The sequence below is a fragment of the Aedes albopictus genome, chromosome 1 (genome assembly GCF_035046485.1).
Source record: "Aedes albopictus strain Foshan chromosome 1, AalbF5, whole genome shotgun sequence".
NCBI lineage: Eukaryota > Metazoa > Arthropoda > Insecta > Diptera > Culicidae > Aedes > Aedes albopictus.
In genome coordinates this window covers 33,919,375-33,938,024 of record NC_085136.1, presented here as the reverse complement: position 1 = coordinate 33,938,024, position 18,650 = coordinate 33,919,375, and the positions used below count along the sequence as shown (strand labels likewise).

Here is an 18,650-nt window from a genome sequence, read left to right as displayed (position 1 = left end):
AAATACACTTACAAACGCTGATTAGTCCATAACCTATTTAACAACTTTTACATAACTCGATGTAGTATAACTGGACGATCGATTCGGCATCGGTTCTTATATAATACCAAACAAACTTATGTAACAGCATTCCGTTAAACTTCGATTCCAAACTTTCACTATACAAAAGTAAAAACAAACTGTTTATTTAAGAGGAAAATTTCGATCCAAAGAAGGGAATTCCGTAAACCATAAGCTAGAAATTTGGGATTCGCAAGGACAGCATTCCAATTACCAATCTAAGAGAGAAGAAAGAGAGAGAGCGAAAACAGTCGAACTAATAAACTTGGAAAAGTATACAAGTCGTAAAGAATCAAACGCAAAATCATACTTGACAGATAAAGTTGCTTATGCGGAACGTGCTCCCTCCGAACGGAATCGGATCGAGGGAAGCCATGACATGACGTTTTATGGAACGAACGATCGAACGGGGGGTTGCAGAAAGGTACCAAATCTACTACTTGGAAGAATCGGAGGGGCGGGTGGATGATGACTAGCAATCGGTTTTTTTTTTCATGTATATGTGATCGTGTTCGGATGTTTATTGGTGTGCGTGTTGGCAGCGTGAGAAATTTCGTCTCCTTCTCAGCGAAACATTTGTGGTTTTGTCACTGTTGTTGTTGTTCTCGGTATTCGTTTTGCAGTGAATTGCGTTGTTTACCCAGCCATCGTTACTAACTACGGAGATTTTGTATTATTGTTTGGATTTTGTTCAACAAAATTGACACACTACCGGAAGGAGACAATATATCAAAATGCTTATAAAATAGAGGCGCACATTGCGATCGCACAATGCTCGGCATAGGAACACTTCAACGTATTTACAGAGAGGTATGGTTGGATCGGTTGCTAAAAAGTTTGATGTCACCTGTAGTTATTACTTCGAGACAAAGATAGAAAGAATGATAGTCAATTCGGAATAGAAAACGGGACATTCACAAACACGAATTTACAGGATGAGAGATCATTTGGTCATACTTTGAATTTTATAAAATTATTTGAAACAAAAAAAATGGAAATCCCTCACCAAAAATACGATTGAGTACTTCCAAAAAGAGAAAGACAATATGCAAGCAAAAAGAACATGAAAAGGTACAGAAATAGAGATAAGAACAAACAACGAACTGAACGACATAAGCCAATTAAAAGTAACGTGTGAGATTTTAGGCATCGCTTTTGGTCCCGAGCGAAGTAGGCAAATGGAAGTGTAAGTGTGTGAGTGTGTGTTTCGACGATGCTGTTTAGTTGATGGTGATCATTACTAAATCGAGAATTGATGGCTTGATAATTCCCCCGCTAGAAGGTAGATGGCGCAAAGGTAGGAACGTTTAAACGATAAACAATCAATCAACGACGCGCCTGCTTCGATTCAATTAACCCATTTGCTATTATTGTGATAATGAACTAGGGTATCGCGCTACTTGGGCGGTGGCTTCTATATTCGTCTGTTTGCCACTATAACTCAGTCAATTTTGAACCAATTGACTTGAAATGTTGTACACGTGTAGATACTATACCTATCTCACCACATTCCAAAAGTTATGCCAATTGGTTCAAATTTGACTGAGTTATAGTGGAAAACAGACGAATATAGAACCACCGCCCAAGTGGCGCGATTCCCTATTTATGACAACGGTGACAGCAGCGACCCTTGATATATGTATGCTGCGGTAATGATTGATGAAGGTGATTCGAGGCTAATTTGCATATTTGATTGGGAAATTATCGCTGATTGTGAACAGCTTATGTTCGTCCCTTTCGAATCGACCACTTCACTAATGATGGCACCAGCCAGATGCTTAAATATGGATGGATTGTTTTAATAATAAGTTGATTACGATAGACACTAGAAAGCCTCGCCAAATTTTTCAAGTTTTTTTTTTCTTTTTTTTTTATTATAGTTTACAATTGTCCAAGTAAATTAACCATTTGTGCCACGTACGAATTCAGAGATAACCTTACTTCACTAAGGGGTATTTACTCCAGCTAATTGTGTGAATCCAGTGTTCGCCACTTTCAGTAAGAAGGACATTGACAAACTACGTGTCGTGCCTCGAGCATATGTGCTTGGCAACAACTCAATCGTTACTTTATTTGTCATTGAACTTAGTCTTGTTAGTTAGACTAGACTAGACTAGACTAGACTAGACTAGGACTAGACAAGATCAGACTAGACTAGGACTAGACTATACTAAACAATACGGGAAAATACTCTGATTGTTGCTTGGAGTGCGTTAGGTTTGTCTAGACTAGACTAGACTAGCCTGGGATTTATCCAGGAAATCCTTCTGAAATTCGTTCAGGAGCTTTTTGCGGGATTCCTACAGGAATTCCTCCTGAGAATCCTCTTGGAATCCCTGCAAATCCTCTTCTGGAGTTTATTCTGGGATTCCTCCGTGAATTTCTTCTGGGGTTTCAACAGGAATTCTTCCTAGGATTTTAACAAAAATTTCTCCTGGGACTTTTTCCACCTGCGATATCTCGAGGGATTCCTCCTGATATTTATCCCAAAATATCTCCTGAAATTCCTCCTGGGAAATCTCCAGGAATTCCTCCTAGTATTCTTTTTGGAATTCCTCCAGGAATTTCTCCTGGAATTCCTCAGGAACTCCTCCAAGGATTCCTCCAGGGATTCCTCCAGAAATTCCTCCAGGGGTTTCTCTAGGAATATCTCCAGGATTTCCTCCAGGGACTCCGTCAGGAATTTCTTCAAGCATTCCTTCATGAATTCCTCCTGGGAATCCTCCATGAATTCTTCCTAGAATTCCTCCAGGAATTCCTCCAGGGATTCTTCCATGTATTCCTTCTAGGATTATAACTAGAATTTCATCTGGGATTCCGTCATCTAAGATTCCTATAGATTTTTCTCATGGGATTCCTCCAGGAATTCCTCTTGGGATTCCTCCGGAACTTCCACGAGGTATTCTTCCAGGAATTCCTCTTCAGATTCCACCAGAAGACCCTCTTGAGATCCCTTAGAGAAATTCTCTTGGTATTCTTTAAAGAATTCTTCATTTTGAGATTCTTTCAGAAATTACTCATGGGATTCTACCAGGAACTTCCAGGAATTCCCGCCGGGATTCCTCCAAGAATTCTTCATAGGATTCCTCAAGGAATTCATGTTGGGATTCCTCTAGGAATTGCTCTTGGAATTCTTACAGACATTCCACCTGGGGTTCCTCATAGGATTTCAACAGGATTTTTTCTGGGATGATTCCAAAAAATGCTCCTGGGATTTATGCAGCAGATCCTCTAGGGATTCCTTTATAGTTTTTCCTTAGATTCCTCCACGAATTTCTTGTTGGATTCTTACTTGGATTTTTTAAGCATTTCTCTTATAATTCCTCCATGAATTCCTTCTAGGATTCTTACTGGAATTTTATCTGGGATTCCTTCAGGAATTGCCCCTAAGATTTCTATTGGTTCTCCTCCTGAGATTCCTCCGGGAACTTCACCAGGGATTTTCCCAGGAATTCCTCCTGAGATTCCTCAAAGAAATGCTCATAGGATTCTTTCAGGAAATCCTCCTGAGATTCCTCAAGGAATTTCTCCTGCGATTCCTCGAGTAATTCCTCCGGAAATTCCTCCACCAGTTTTTCCAAGGATTTCTCCCGGGATTCCTCTGGAAATCTCTTCTTAGATTCCCCCACGAATTCCTTCTTGAACTCTTCAAGGCATTCCTTCTGGGATTCTTCCAGGAGGAACTCATTAGATTCTTCTTAGCATTCCTCTTGGGATTGTTCCAGAAATTTCTCCTGGAGTTCCTATACAAATTCCACTTGGGACTCCTCCTGAGATTCTTCCAAGCATTCGTTTTGGGATTCCTCCAGGAATTCCTCGTGGTATTTCTCCAGGAGCTTCTGCACGAATTCCTTCAAGAATTTCCCATTCTTGGGCGCCCAGAATGTACCATGGATAGGAGAAAGCGACGCAAGTGTCGTCGTTTACTTTGGCACTGCGATTCCAGAGGTTTCTGACAAATTGCTCGAATACGATGCGTTTATCTGCATGACAACGAAGGTTTCTCATCTTGAAGTCGCATTCGCATTCACAGTTTGACGACTCAAGCGTGGCTGATGGCCGAACGGTGGTTCCCAGGGCGGTTCAAGATCAGCAAAGAGAATGCACTAGAGTTTCTTCAAGAATTTTCAAGGCAATAACATTGAAAAGGGCTGTGAAAGTGTCTGTAGGTATTCTTTTGAAATTTTTTTTTGAAATTCATTCGGAAATTCTTTAAGGAATTCCTCCAGTCACTTCTTCAGTAATTCTCTGGATTTTTTTGGGAATTTCTGAGCTTTCTTCAGAATTCCAGAAATGCTCTTGGGAACTCTTCTGAAAATGTAATGAAGAAATTCCTCGAGAAAACTTCGGAATGTTCAGAAATTTATCCTATGATTGGCTATGAAATTCCTCCGGCAATATCTTTAAGTATTCTTATGGCAATTGCTTTTGAAATTTCTTCCGCATTAGCATTTGAGAATTTCTCAAAAAAAAAAAATTAAGAATTTTCCGGCATTTTTTTGGAAAGTGTCTTTAGACCATTTATTTCAAAATTTCTTGAATAATTTCTTCAGCAATTTTCTCGTTGCTTGATTTGGTAACTACTCTGACAATTTATTTAGAAATGCCTTCGTCTATCCCTTCCAAGTCTGAACCTTTCCGAAAATTTCTGAAAGAGTACTTCTAGAAATATCTTTAGAATTTCTTCGGCAATTCTTTCAAGGCTTTTTCAAAAAATTCTCTGCTTTCGGAAAGTCAACCGTTTATTTATTTAAGATTTTTTTTAGCATGTTACTTAGGATTTTCTTAAATTTCTTTAATAATCTTCCCGGATTTTTTTGGCGGAATTTTCGTTGGCAGTTTCTTTCATTTACGAAAAAATTACATTTTCGAAAAAATTTCTAAAGGAATTGTCGGACTCCTAGATTAGTAAAAATTCCTGACTTTGTAAGAGAAATACCCGAGGAATTGCCGGAGAGTTACACAACAAATTTCCAGAGAAACACTTGAATAGATTAAAAAGGGAACTGTTCCGAAAACTGCCGACAGAATTTCTGAAGAAAATGTAGAAAGTGTTCCTAGGAAAAAAAAAAGAAATATAAAATCGAAGCAATTCCGTCATGAATATTTTTGGATTTTTTCCCCGGAGTTTTCCTATGGGACTTCTCCTGAAATTTTTCTATGATTTTTTCCAGGGTTTTTCTTCAGGAGTTCACTCAAACGTTTCTTCCCAAATTCCAATTTCAGGAGCAAAGTTTCGGAGATTCTTTCGGAAATTTCACCAGAAACTTTCCAGAAATTATATTTTGAATTTCTCCAGAGGTTCCTTTAGATTTAAAATTCTTAAGAAATTATTTTTGAAGTTCTTCCAGGGGTTTATCCAATAGTTTTTTCAGGTATTTTGGCACGCACTGCTTTTGGTTGATTCAGGCCTTCTTTCAGGGATTTTGTCAGATTTTTTCCCCAAAGGTTTTTTCATCAATTGCTGTAAAAATTATTCCTGAATCAATTGATTCGTATTTTTAAGGAGTTTTTCGAGACTTTTTTACATTTTACCTGCAGATAGTTCTTCAATTATTCTAGGTTTAATTTCAAAAATTCCTCTATGAATGTTTCAGGTATCCTTTCAGAAATTCCTCAAGCATTTTTTTTCCTTGGAACTACTTGCAGAGTTCCTCCAGAAGTCTCTCAAGATGTTTTCAGGAAAGTAAGAAGGTGTCCTAGGGTGTTTCTTCAGATATTCTCCTAGGTATTTTCGTTGGCATTCATTAAGAGATAACTTCCGAAATTGCTTCAGGAGTTTCTGTGTAGGCTATTCTCTTGAAAATTTCTAATAATTTCTTTTCTGTGTTTTCTTGGGCATCTCCGATAGTTTTTCTCCATGGATTTCTTGAAGAGTTAATTATAATTTTTTGTGCAGTTTCTGGAACTTTTGAAAAATCCTAGAAGTAACATCTGAACAGATTCTGCAGACATATCTAAAGACATTCCAAAAAAAAAACTCTTCGTATGAATTTCTCAATGATTTTTTGGAGAAGCCCTGGGAAGAATTTGCGAAGCAACCTGCAGAATTTGTAAAGGAAAACTTCATGAGAAAACTTTCAAAGAAATCGGTTGCTGAAACACCTGAAGAAATAACTAGGACAAGGACTAGCACTAGGATTCAGACTAGAACTAGGACTTAGGCTAGGGCTAAGAACAGTACTAGGACCAAGTTTGGAACAAGGTCTAGAGCTAGGATTAAAACTAGAACTGGGACAAAGACTAGAACTAGGACTAAGACTAGGACTAGCACTAGGACTAGGAATAGGACTAACACTAGGACTCAGACTAGAACTAGGACTATGAACAGTACTAGGACTAAGTTTAGAACTAGGGCTAGGGCTAGGAATAAAACTAGAACTAGGACAAAGACTAGAACTAGGACTCAGACTGGAACTAGGACTAGGAGTAGGGCTAAGTCTAGGACTAGGACTAGGACTAGACCAGACCACAGATAGCAGGCATCCAAGTCCTGCTTTTTTGTGAGAAATCTCTGAAGATAAAGCAAATTCTCAAAAAAAAAAAAAAAAATCAGGAGTCCCAGCTGGAATCCCTGAAAGACACCCTGAAGGAATATTGGAAGGAATCTTCGGCAGAATCCCTGCAGAAATCTTAGGAAGTACTTTTGACTGAAGCACTGGAAGTATATACGGAAAAATACCAATGAAGTTCTTGAAGCAATCCTAGGTGGTACTTCTTAAGAGCGTCCTGAAGAAACTTCTCGGGAAACCCTTAGTCGAATTCTGAGAAGAAAAATACTGAGGGATTTATAGGAACATTTCTTGCGAAATCCTTCAAATAAATTAATGGGTTATTTTTTGAAAGCATTCCTGGAAGAATCTTTGGATGAACATCTGAAAAAACAAATCCCGAAGAAATGCCTGGAAAACGCATAAGCGGCTGCAAAGGTCCCTATAAAAAAAAAACTCTAGAGATAATTTTGAATGGAATTCTGTTGAAATTTCAGGAAATATTTTCTAAGAAATTATCGGAGTTAGCTTTAGAGATAATGCCGCCTAAATTTTTGAGGTAATATTTGAAGGAATATCTGTAGGAAATCCTGAAGGGCCCTCTGTATGAACTGCTGCAACAATTTTTTGGGGTAATTCCTACCTGAATCATTGGTAATAGTATTGCAAGAGTCTCTGAAGGAATTTCTGCAGGATTCTCAGAATGAATCCCTCAATAAATGTCTGGATATTTCCCGTAGTAATATTCAATGGAATCCCTGAAGAAACTCGCGAACAAATATTTGGAGATTGAGAAAACAGTTAAAAAAATTTCTGAAGGAACATCTGGAAAAAAAATCTCAAGAAAACACTAGAAAAATTTATTGAAAAACCTTTAAACATTTTTTTAAAGAAAGCCCTGTAAAACTTTTTAAACGAATCTCTCAATTAATTCCTGGGAGGGTTTACAGAAAGTATTCATAGAAATCTAGCTAAATGAATTTTTGGAGAAATTTCAGGAGAATATTATCAGGGAAAACCTAAAATAAGCCCTGGACAAATTTCTTGAAGAATCCCTGGAAGAATTTCTTTAAAAAAATCGCCACAGGAGTTTCTGAAACAAACTTTGATAGATTTCAAGGCCAAATTTCACTGATAATTTCTTAGGGGTCTGGTTTTGGAAGGAATAAAAAACTTTTGAAGGATTAGCAAAAAAAATCTAATAAAATCTTTGGAAGATCTCCTGCAAAAAATTTTGTAAAATTTCTGAAAATCTGTAAAAGATTTTCTAAAAAAAATATTGGATAAATTATTGGAAGAATCTATGATTTTCTCAAGGAATCACTGAAAGTATTTCCGAAGGAATCCATGTATGATGTACTGAAGAAAAACCTAAAACATTCTTTGATGATTATTTAAAAATATCAAGAATCAGGAAATCCATGGAGAAAATTTCCGAATGAATCCTTGAATGTTTTTAAAAAGTCTGTAGCGGTTTTCCAGGTGCAATTTGTTGGGTAATCCTTGAATAGATGTCTGAAGAAATTCCGGGGTGAATTTTTAAAGGATTCCCCTAAAATGTTTCTTAAAAGATTTCGTTCACGTTTAGCTCCGACATATTTTTCAGGAATTATCTGATGATTTCTTTCAAAAGTTCTACGAAATGTTATTAAGGAATTCCTCTGGCAGTTTTTTTAGAAATCTCTCCGGTGATTCACTTACCAATTTTTCCAGCGATTTATTCTGCACATATTCTGGCATTTCCTTCAGAAATTTGAAGAATAACCTAGAAGCATTACCTTAAGAAATTAATCTGAAAACTTCTATGATATTCATTCAGATTTTTTTTTCGGAAGATCTTCTAAAAATTCATTCGGAATCGTCATGGAAACTCTTTCGGAATTTTCCTTGTATAAAGTTATGAGATTACCGGATGAATTACTTGAGAAATTGCCTAATAGAACTGGTAGAGAAATTTTAATATAATTTAGCGGAGGAATTCTTAAAAAAATGAAAAGAAAAACTTCTATTAGAATTTTTGGAGAAAAATGTTGAGAAAAAAATGCCAGAAAGTGATCATAGAAACTACCTTAAAATTGCTATAACAATTTCCTCAGAAAATTCTTATTAAATATTCATATAAACTGTCAGAGGAGTTGTTGAAAGAGTTACCTGAGAAATTCCGAAAAAAAAACAGTTAAGAAAGATTCTGGGCAAATGCCGAAAAGAACCGCCAGAAGAATTGCTCGTATATAAATCGGAGTAGTTTCCTATTGGGCACTGCATAAAATTCTCTCCTTCTCTTCCACTCTTGCAGAAATTTTGTAAACAGCAAGGCCAAGAAACGTCAAAATCCCATACAAAATCAAAACAATGCAGTGCCCTATACAACTACAGTCTAGACTCCTACTACACGGTTGCTTCGGGGGTGCAGTAGGAATCCGGGTTGTAGGATTCCCATACCCAAGTAACAATGATAGCTGAATTACAGCTTATTCAGCCAAAATGTTCAAAAACAAGCTTAACAGCGGCTTATTCATCTATTGTACAACGATATTGTTTGTTGGGTAGCTTCGTGGTCGTGCGGCTAGTGTCACCAAGCACTTAGTCGCATCGTGCTAAGGAGCGCGGGTTCGATTCCCGCGCAGCTGTCAGGAAAAGTTTTCGGCTGTGCCACTGGGCGTTGCATGCTAGTCCGTTGTCTAGTGTCGTGCTTCCTTCAAAGAGCGAATAGCTCACTGGAAGCATTGAACGTGTCCGTGTCTTGTCTTTTATGGGATTTCGCCTAATTGGCTTCTTTAGCGGTGACATAATTAAATTAATTAATTATCGATTTTTGCGGCTTAACCAGCCGAATGGAAGTTTTACTTTATTCCAAAAGCTAGACTTTACATATACTGGCGTGAGTGAGAAATGGACAAATTGAGGTGAAATTTGCGAAAAAGTTACTCGTCCTCTCGGTGAGACTCGAACTCACGACTCCTACTCACTAGACAGGCGCGTTGCCGCTACGCCACGAGAAGACTCGAAGACGTAGCTGCTAACCTGAATTCAAGTTCAACACAAAATTTCGAGGTTATCTTTTCCACAGATTGCACCCCTTTCGGATGGAATGAGATGTACATCCACACTACGCATATATTGTATATGTAAAGCCTAGGCGAGAGCGCATTGCAATCTGTGGAAAAGATAACCTCGGAATTTTGTGTTGAACTTGAATTCAGGTTAGCAGCTACGTCTTCGAGTCTTCTCGTGGCGTAGCGGCAACGCGCCTGTCTAGTGAGTAGGAGTCGTGAGTTCGAGTCTCACCGAGAGGACGAGTAACTTTTTCGCAAATTTCACCTCAATTTGTCCATTTCTCACTCACGCCAGTATATGTAAAGTCTAGCTTTTGGAATAAAGTAAAACTTCCATTCGGCTGGTTAAGCCGCAAAAATCGATAATTAATTAATTTAATTATGTCATCGAGCAACGGACTCATGTTCCGTAACCGGTCGTTTGAGAACGTCGCGACCCATTGGAAGCTTTCCGCTCACCGCGCGATCTCTTCGACACAGTCGTCGATGAGAGGTGTGTGGACTTCCAACACACAAAAACAATGCGCTCTCGCCTAGGCTTTACATATACAATATATGCGTAGTGTGGATGTACATCTCATTCCATCCGAAAGGGGTGCAATCTGTGGAAAAGATAACCTCGGAATTTTGTGTTGAACTTGAATTCAGGTTAGCAGCTACGTCTGTCTAGTGAGTAGGAGTCGTGAGTTCGAGTCTCACCGAGAGGACGAGTAACTTTTTCGCAAATTTCACCTCAATTTGTCCATTTCTCACTCTTTAGCGGTGTTTAGATAATTCCATATTCTGAATCTACATGCCAAACTGAGCCGAAATCCAAATTTTCATGAATTTTGGTGCCCGGGAACCTATTTAAAAATTAAGTTGAAGTTTGTATGGGAGCGATTTGTCGAATCACCCCTCGTTGCATTTTGTACTGGGCGGAGCTGTCAAACAGTTGCCCATCTGTCAAAAGGTGATTTCGAATAATCTCTTTGAAATTGATTTTAGGTATTAAAATAAAGTTCTAAAAATCTGAAAAAAATCATAGTGACTCAGAAAAAGGTGCTCTTTCTTATGAAATCAAAAAATGAATACATTTGTCAAAATTTAAAAACCCAATTGGGGGTGTGAGCGAATATCTGTGGCGTTTTACAAGATAGCGCCATACTTTCTTTGGCGATGTTGTACTACTAGAATAGATCTATCACACAATGCCAACTAACATTCAGTTAGTTGGCAATTTGGCCGCTAGAAGCGCCATGTAGAAGTGGTTGCTATGTACACTCGCCAATAGAAGCACTTGTAAGTTATCACATGCGATATCCAGGGCCGGATGTACCACATGTTACTGCTCTATCTCGGGATTCAAAGCAGATGGAAAAGTGTCTTTTTCGGCAAAGTTGTTCAGGAAGACAACACCTATCTGGCGATTCAACATTTAGTTGGTGATTTCGCCGCTAGGTGGAGCTAGTCATCGAGTAAAGTTTCAAACTTCTCTATCTCGGGATCCAAAGCCGATAGAGAAGTGTCGTTTTCGGCATACTGTATACTTGAAGACAAGTTAAGGACTTCCTCAAATAAAAAAAACATGTAAATTTCCTGCTTTAACCCGTTAACGCCCAAGGTGTCTCACAATTAAAATCTTTAAATAAATTTGTTATTAAAGGTCAAGTTTCAATAAAATAAGCATGATTTGACGAAAAAATGGATGTCTATGGTGTAGTTCCAAAAAAATCTTCATTGTAGGTCCTCAATATCTGATAGTTTTCTCGAGATATATTTCAGCACAACTTTTACGCTATGGTTATATTCTGATCCGTACAGATACAATACAACTCTAAACAAGTGAGAGAGACGATAACCACTCAAAAATAATAGAAAAAGGACTTATAAATTCGGGCGGAAATATAACCCGATAAACGCCTAAAAGTATGTAATGCAAGGTTCTTGTAATTTCATGTAAGGTACACCGGGGCAAGTTGAAACGGGTGGGGCAAGATGAAACACGAAGTTTTGAAATAGATTCCAATACAATTTGGAAATTTATCCTTCGCTAAAAGATTGTTTGAATCAAAAACTATGTGTTATGGCGATCAAACTGTTTATCATCATTAGAAATCATCATGTTAACCCGCTGTTTCATCTTGCCCCGGTGTACCTTAGTTTCGACTGCAGTGTTCAACATTTCTCAAATCAAATAATCACTATGTGTAGCATTACCAAACGTTAAAATACTGTAGATACTGGCGTAGCCACGGGGGGGGGGAGGTGGGAGAGTTAAAAGCTCCGCCCCCACCCCCCAGAGCCAAAATTTGTGGAACATTTTTTCAGTATAAAGCGCTTAGAGACGAAAAATTTGTTCGGCTGCGCCGCTATTTTCAAACTACGAATACAATTGCTCATTTCTGTTTACGAAATGTAAGTGTAAAATTAAAAAAATATATCATTGACCGTTGAAAACGCCTCCCAGAGACAATTTCTGGCTACGCCACTGACTGTAGAAGTTAGATTTTTCACAGATAATGATTTCTAATAAAGTAATTGAGTTTTTCCTTCAGTAGCACCACTAACTCTCTTTACGCACTCACGATACGTAAACTTTTCAAAAATTTTGCATGATTTAAATTGTTCCTTTTATTTGTATCCTTTGACAGATACGTATTTTGATCTCAACTATAAGGTCGTCACAGTGTCTAGTACCGCCTTCTCAAAGGTACGCGATCGTCCAGCAGTAAAGGAGGTGAAAGTTGCTGCGGTGATCGAAATTACCTGAGGATGGCTGAAGAGAAACGGTAAGCCGAAACGTCACAACGTTAAATTGGTAGTTTTCATTGGCTCATCAAGAAACATCAATAAAACAGCTAAATGTCAGTTAATGGTGATTAACACATCCAATTAATTGAGAATTATGTACAAAAGTCTGAAAACCATAACGCTGGAGGGAAGAACATTCCTGGAATAAATCCCTGAAGGAATCCCGGGAGGATTTACTGAAGAAATTCTGAGAGGCAAATCTGATAGAATTCTGAGGGAACCTTTCAGAATCCTTTCATACAGCAATCTTGGAAGCAATATCTGAAGCAATCCCGGGAATCAACATGGGAAGATTCTCGAAAGGAATGCCTGAAGAAATCCTGGAAAGAGTTCCTGAAGGTATCTCGAAAAAAAAACCCAGCTCACCTAATCTCACATCAATTCTTCACCCTACTCTCCAGCCTCTACCTTGCTGTCTGCTTTGCTATCTATTCCAACCCTCTATCCTACGCTCTATCATAACCAACAACCCTACCATCAGACCTACCCTCTACCCTATCCTCTAGCATAACCACTGCCCTATCCTTTAACCCTTATGTGGCCGACAGGGTACCCGGGTACCCAGCTCCCATTTGAAAAGCACGGTGTAGAAAAAAGCAAAAAGTTTGTCGGACACATAACGGTTAACCGTACTCTCTAGTCTATATTGTGGTTAACCATACTGTCTACCCTACTCTCTACCCTAACCTTTTTCCTACCCTCAACCCTACCCACTATTCTACTCTCCTCCCTACCGTCTACTCTAACTTTCTACTCCACTCCCTCTACTCTATCTTTCACCCAAACCCTCTACCCGACCGACTGCTCCACCGTTTACCCTACCCGCTACCCTACCATCTACCTACCATGACCCTCTACCCTTTTTCTTATAAAACCCGATCGATAGATACCCATATTGCATGGTACCATAGCTCAAACTACCATACTGTGGCCGCAATCTTGGATATGGTCCGCCACATGGCCCGCCATCTTGGATTCCAAAATGGCGTCAAATATCGATTTTTGACGTCTACACATCAAGCCCGATCGATAGATACCCATGTTGCATGGTATTATAGATCAAACTACAATTCCGTGGCCGCCATCTTGAATATGGTCCGCCATCTTGGATTTCAAAAAGGCGTAGGATATTCATGTTTGAGTTCTACTTATGAAGCCCGATCGATAAATACCCATATCGTATGGTATCTTAGCTCAAACTATCATTCCATGGCCGCCATCTTGGATTTCGAAATAGAGTCAAATATCAATTTTTGACTTCTACTCATGAAGCCCGGTCGATAGATACCCATATTGCATGATATCACAGCTCAAACTACCATTTCATGGCCATAATCTTGGATATGGTCCGCCATCTTGAGTTTCAAAATGGCGTCAAATATCGATTTTTGGCTTCTACACATCAAGCCCGATCGATAGATACCCATATTGCATGGTATTAAAGATCATACTACAATTCCGTGGCCGCCATCTTGAATATGGTTCGCCATCTTGGATTTCGAAATAGAGTCAAATATCGATTTTTAACTTCTACTGATGAAGCCCGATCAATAGATACCCATATTGCAACATATCACAGCTCAAACTACCATTTCATGGCCGCCATCTTGAATATGGTCCGCCATCTTGGATTTAAAAATGGCGTCATATATCGATTTTTGACTTCTACACATCAAGCCTGATCGATAGATACCCATACTGCATGCTATTAAAGTTCAAACTAGAATTCCGTGGCCGCCATCTTGGATATGGTCCGCCATCTTGGATTTCAAAATGGCGTCGCATATTCATTTTTGAGTTCTACTTATGAAGCCCGATCGATAGATACCCATATTGCATAGTATCCGAAGCAGCATTGCCGTTAAAAAGCATATATTCTGGAGTTTTGACCGCCATCTTGGGACCTAAGCCGCCATCTTGAATTTCAATACCCCCACTACCACCTCCACATCCTAAGGAATGTGTATGCCAAATTTCATTGAAATTTCTTGACGCATTCCAGAGTTATGCTCCCGGTTATGCGTATGTTCCGGCATACATATATACATACGTACATACATATAAACATACAATTAAACATACATCGATTTATGTATGTATTGATTAACAACTCTGGCGAAGAAATGAACTATAAATTATTAACCATTGTCAAGATTCCAGGGAATTTTTTTTTTTCCCATTGGAAATGAAGCTCATAGATCGTGACAATATGTGATCTTAGCAGCATCGTTTACGCCACCTAGTGAACCAGTCACAAACTATATTGTCCATTATGAGCAAGGTATGGGTGTGGAGAACATCTTCTCTGAAGAAAGTATTCTAAAATTTTCATAATTCTGTAGATATTCACATCAAAAGGACTGCCCTTTTTATAGGACGCTGGGCGTTCGGGGCATCTGTCTTAGGACGCTGGGCGGATATGGGTTAAGTATGAGTTTCTTTTTATTAGAGTGCTCCAAAAAGAAACAGAACTCTTACTCGGTCTGAACAGGGCACGTCTGTTTTTTATTGGTATTGTATTAGCTCACGAGGCTAATATTAGTGCCATGTGGTTACTTGGACAATCGATACATTATATTAAGTGAGCCTTTGTCAGATTGGAGCAAAAACTCATAAACTCACAAGAATAGGAATCTGCTTGGTTAGCCATTGCGCTACTGTGACACATATACCGACGACCCCTGTGTTCCTGTGCAAAACCGTGCCGAGCACTAGAAATTGACAGCAATCAGCAGCATGGCCTCCTGCGCTCCATTATCGCCGCAGCTTGTCAGCACGATGTTATCAACCGTGTCGTCCAATCGGCACAGAACATAGGAGCTTCATCCCCTTGTCGTGTTGTGTCATCTACTAGCTGTAGGTGGCAGCACCAGCACCAGCACCGTCACAGGACTTTCCGACTTGGACATCCGGATAGTGGGGCACCCCCACCTCCGAAAAAGAACATGCAGATTAAGTTATCGTACATTTATTATGCTTGTGACGTCGTTCTCCGATGCTCTGATGCTCTGATGCTGATGACGATGATGCGCCTATAGTGGAGCTAGGAACCAAGGAGGCGAGCGTATAAGTCACACACGAACTCACACATAGTCAAGCATGGCCAACTTTGTCTCGGTGATTTGGTTCACTTGGTTCAGCGGGCACTGCCGTGCCGTCAGCGCAGCATGAAAAACCCCGACCTCGTGGTGGAAAAGCGGACTGCCACACCGGTAGGTGGCGGTAAATGCGCACGGTGTCACTGCCGAGAAATATGATAAGATAGAGAAGCTCTCAATCTCCGGGAAAACGAGAAAAAATGGTGCAGCAGCAGCAGCAGCAGCAGCGGCAATAGAATGGCAGTTTTATGCACGAATGCTTGAGCCCTGTACCAACTCTGGATGCCTGGCAGTGACTGCTGCTTACTGCTGCCTACTATCCTACTGGTTCTGCTGGTCAAATGATAAGACCCCTACCAGGAGGGGTGGAATGAGGCAAAACCGTTCGAGTGTGGAATATATTAAATTTATCATTTGCATTCCATTCAGGCGGTCTTACTTGGACCGGGCTCACACGAGAAGAACACTCCAACGGCAACGGCAGCAACGCGACACGAGCGAGGCATACATGCAGGCGAACGATGAAAAATATACTTTGGAAGCCCGCTGGGACTATACACTAGTTAGTTAAGGACTAGCAGGATGGGAAAGTTGGAAAAGACAGCTAGTGTTTAGCAAACTAGCCTGCTTGTCAACACAAGCCGCACGCATACAAACGGTAATCTAGTTAGCCGTTGCTCGGGGCGATTTTGCGCCGGGACCATGGCTTCTGTGATTTCATTATTAGGAATTATTTCCTGTGTTCTTGGAAGGCGGTCGGCCGGTACTTGACGTGCCTCTTTAGCTGGGAGGCTGCTTTGAATTATGTCATATATGCGCGGAAGAAAAGTTGGAGAACTTCATGATGATGAATGCTGCAATCAGAATGTCTTTCGTAAGGATCAATGTTATGGAAATTTTCAATGCTTTCTGAAATGATTGGCTCTGTGCAAGGATGCTTCTAGTCTAGTCTAGTCCCAGTCTACTCTAGTCTAGTCTAGACCTAGTTTTGTTTAGTCCTAGTCTAGTCTAGTCTAGTCTAGTCTAGACCTAGTTTTGTTTAGTCCTAGTCTAGTCTAGTCTAGTCTAGTCTAGACCTAGTTTTGTTTAGTCCTAGTCTAGTCTAGTCTAGTCTAGTCTAGACCTAGTTTTGTTTAGTCCTAGTCTAGTCTAGTCTAGTCTAGTCTAGACCTAGTTTTGTTTAGTCCTAGTCTAGTCTAGTCTAGTCTAGTCTAGACCTAGTTTTGTTTAGTCCTAGTCTAGTCTAGTCTAGTCTAGTCTAGACCTAGTTTTGTTTAGTCCTAGTCTAGTCTAGTCTAGTCTAGACCTAGTTTTGTTTAGTCCTAGTCTAGTCTAGTCTAGTCTAGTCTAGACCTAGTTTTGTTTAGTCCTAGTCTAGTCTAGTCTAGTCTAGTCTAGTCTAGTCTAGTCTAGTCTAGTCTAGTCTAGTCTAGTCTAGTCTAGTCTAGTCTAGTCTAGTCTAGTCTAGTCTAGTCTAGTCTAGTCTAGTCTAGTCTAGTCTAGTCTAGTCTAGTCTAGTCTAGTCTAGTCTAGTCTAGTCTAGTCTAGTCTAGTCTAGTCTAGTCTAGTCTAGTCTAGTCTAGTCTAGTCTAGTCTAGTCTAGTCTAGTCTAGTCTAGTCTAGTCTAGTCTAGTCTAGTCTAGTCTAGTCTAGTCTAGTCTAGTCTAGTCTAGTCTAGTCTAGTCTAGTCTAGTCTAGTCTAGTCTAGTCTAGTCTAGTCTAGTCTAGTCTAGTCTAGTCTAGTCTAGTCTAGTCTAGTCTAGTCTAGTCTAGTCTAGTCTAGTCTAGTCTAGTCTAGTCTAGTCTAGTCTAGTCTAGTCTAGTCTAGTCTAGTCTAGTCTAGTCTAGTCTAGTCTAGTCTAGTCTAGTCTAGTCTAGTCTAGTCTAGTCTAGTCTAGTCTAGTCTAGTCTAGTCTAGTCTAGTCTAGTCTAGTCTAGTCTAGTCTAGTCTAGTCTAGTCTAGTCTAGTCTAGTCTAGTCTAGTCTAGTCTAGTCTAGTCTAGTCTAGTCTAGTCTAGTCTAGTCTAGTCTAGTCTAGTCTAGTCTAGTCTAGTCTAGTCTAGTCTAGTCTAGTCTAGTCTAGTCTAGTCTAGTCTAGTCTAGTCTAGTCTAGTCTAGTCTAGTCTAGTCTAGTCTAGTCTAGTCTAGTCTAGTCTAGTCTAGTCTAGTCTAGTCTAGTCTAGTCTAGTCTAGTCTAGTCTAGTCTAGTCTAGTCTAGTCTAGTCTAGTCTAGTCTAGTCTAGTCTAGTCTAGTCTAGTCTAGTCTAGTCTAGTCTAGTCTAGTCTAGTCTAGTCTAGTCTAGTCTAGTCTAGTCTAGTCTAGTCTAGTCTAGTCTAGTCTAGTCTAGTCTAGTCTAGTCTAGTCTAGTCTAGTCTAGTCTAGTCTAGTCTAGTCTAGTCTAGTCTAGTCTAGTCTAGTCTAGTCTAGTCTAGTCTAGTCTAGTCTAGTCTAGTCTAGTCTAGTCTAGTCTAGTCTAGTCTAGTCTAGTCTAGTCTAGTCTAGTCTAGTCTAGTCTAGTCTAGTCTAGTCTAGTCTAGTCTAGTCTAGTCTAGTCTAGTCTAGTCTAGTCTAGTCTAGTCTAGTCTAGTCTAGTCTAGTCTAGTCTAGTCTAGTCTAGTCTAGTCTAGTCTAGTCTAGTCTAGTCTAGTCTAGTCTAGTCTAGTCTAGTCTAGTCTAGTCTAGTCTAGTCTAGTCTAGTCTAGTCTAGTCTAGTCTAGTCTAGTCTAGTCTAGTCTAGTCTAGTCTAGTCTAGTCTAGTCTAGTCTAGTCTAGTCTAGTCTAGTCTAGTCTAGTCTAGTCTAGTCTAGTCTAGTCTAGTCTAGTCTAGTCTAGTCTAGTCTAGTCTAGTCTAGTCTAGTCTAGTCTAGTCTAGTCTAGTCTAGTCTAGTCTAGTCTAGTCTAGTCTAGTCTAGTCTAGTCTAGTCTAGTCTAGTCTAGTCTAGTCTAGTCTAGTCTAGTCTAGTCTAGTCTAGTCTAGTCTAGTCTAGTCTAGTCTAGTCTAGTCTAGTCTAGTCTAGTCTAGTCTAGTCTAGTCTAGTCTAGTCTAGTCTAGTCTAGTCTAGTCTAGTCTAGTCTAGTCTAGTCTAGTCTAGTCTAGTCTAGTCTAATCCGTAAAGCGAAGCCGTTTTCAATGAGCATTGAACGATTCTGA

The 18,650-nt window shown here is 39.6% G+C and overlaps 1 protein-coding gene and 1 non-coding gene across 4 annotated transcripts in view; one reads left to right on the top strand and one right to left on the bottom strand.

The window, feature by feature from the left end:
* Positions 1–18,650, bottom strand: part of LOC109412976 (octopamine receptor Oamb-like) — an 841,374-nt gene that overhangs the window by 411,825 nt on the left and 410,899 nt on the right. The window lies entirely within an intron of this gene.
* Positions 9,777–9,847, top strand: Trnat-agu (transfer RNA threonine (anticodon AGU)). The gene has a single exon. It is a non-coding gene; the product is annotated as a tRNA-Thr (tRNA).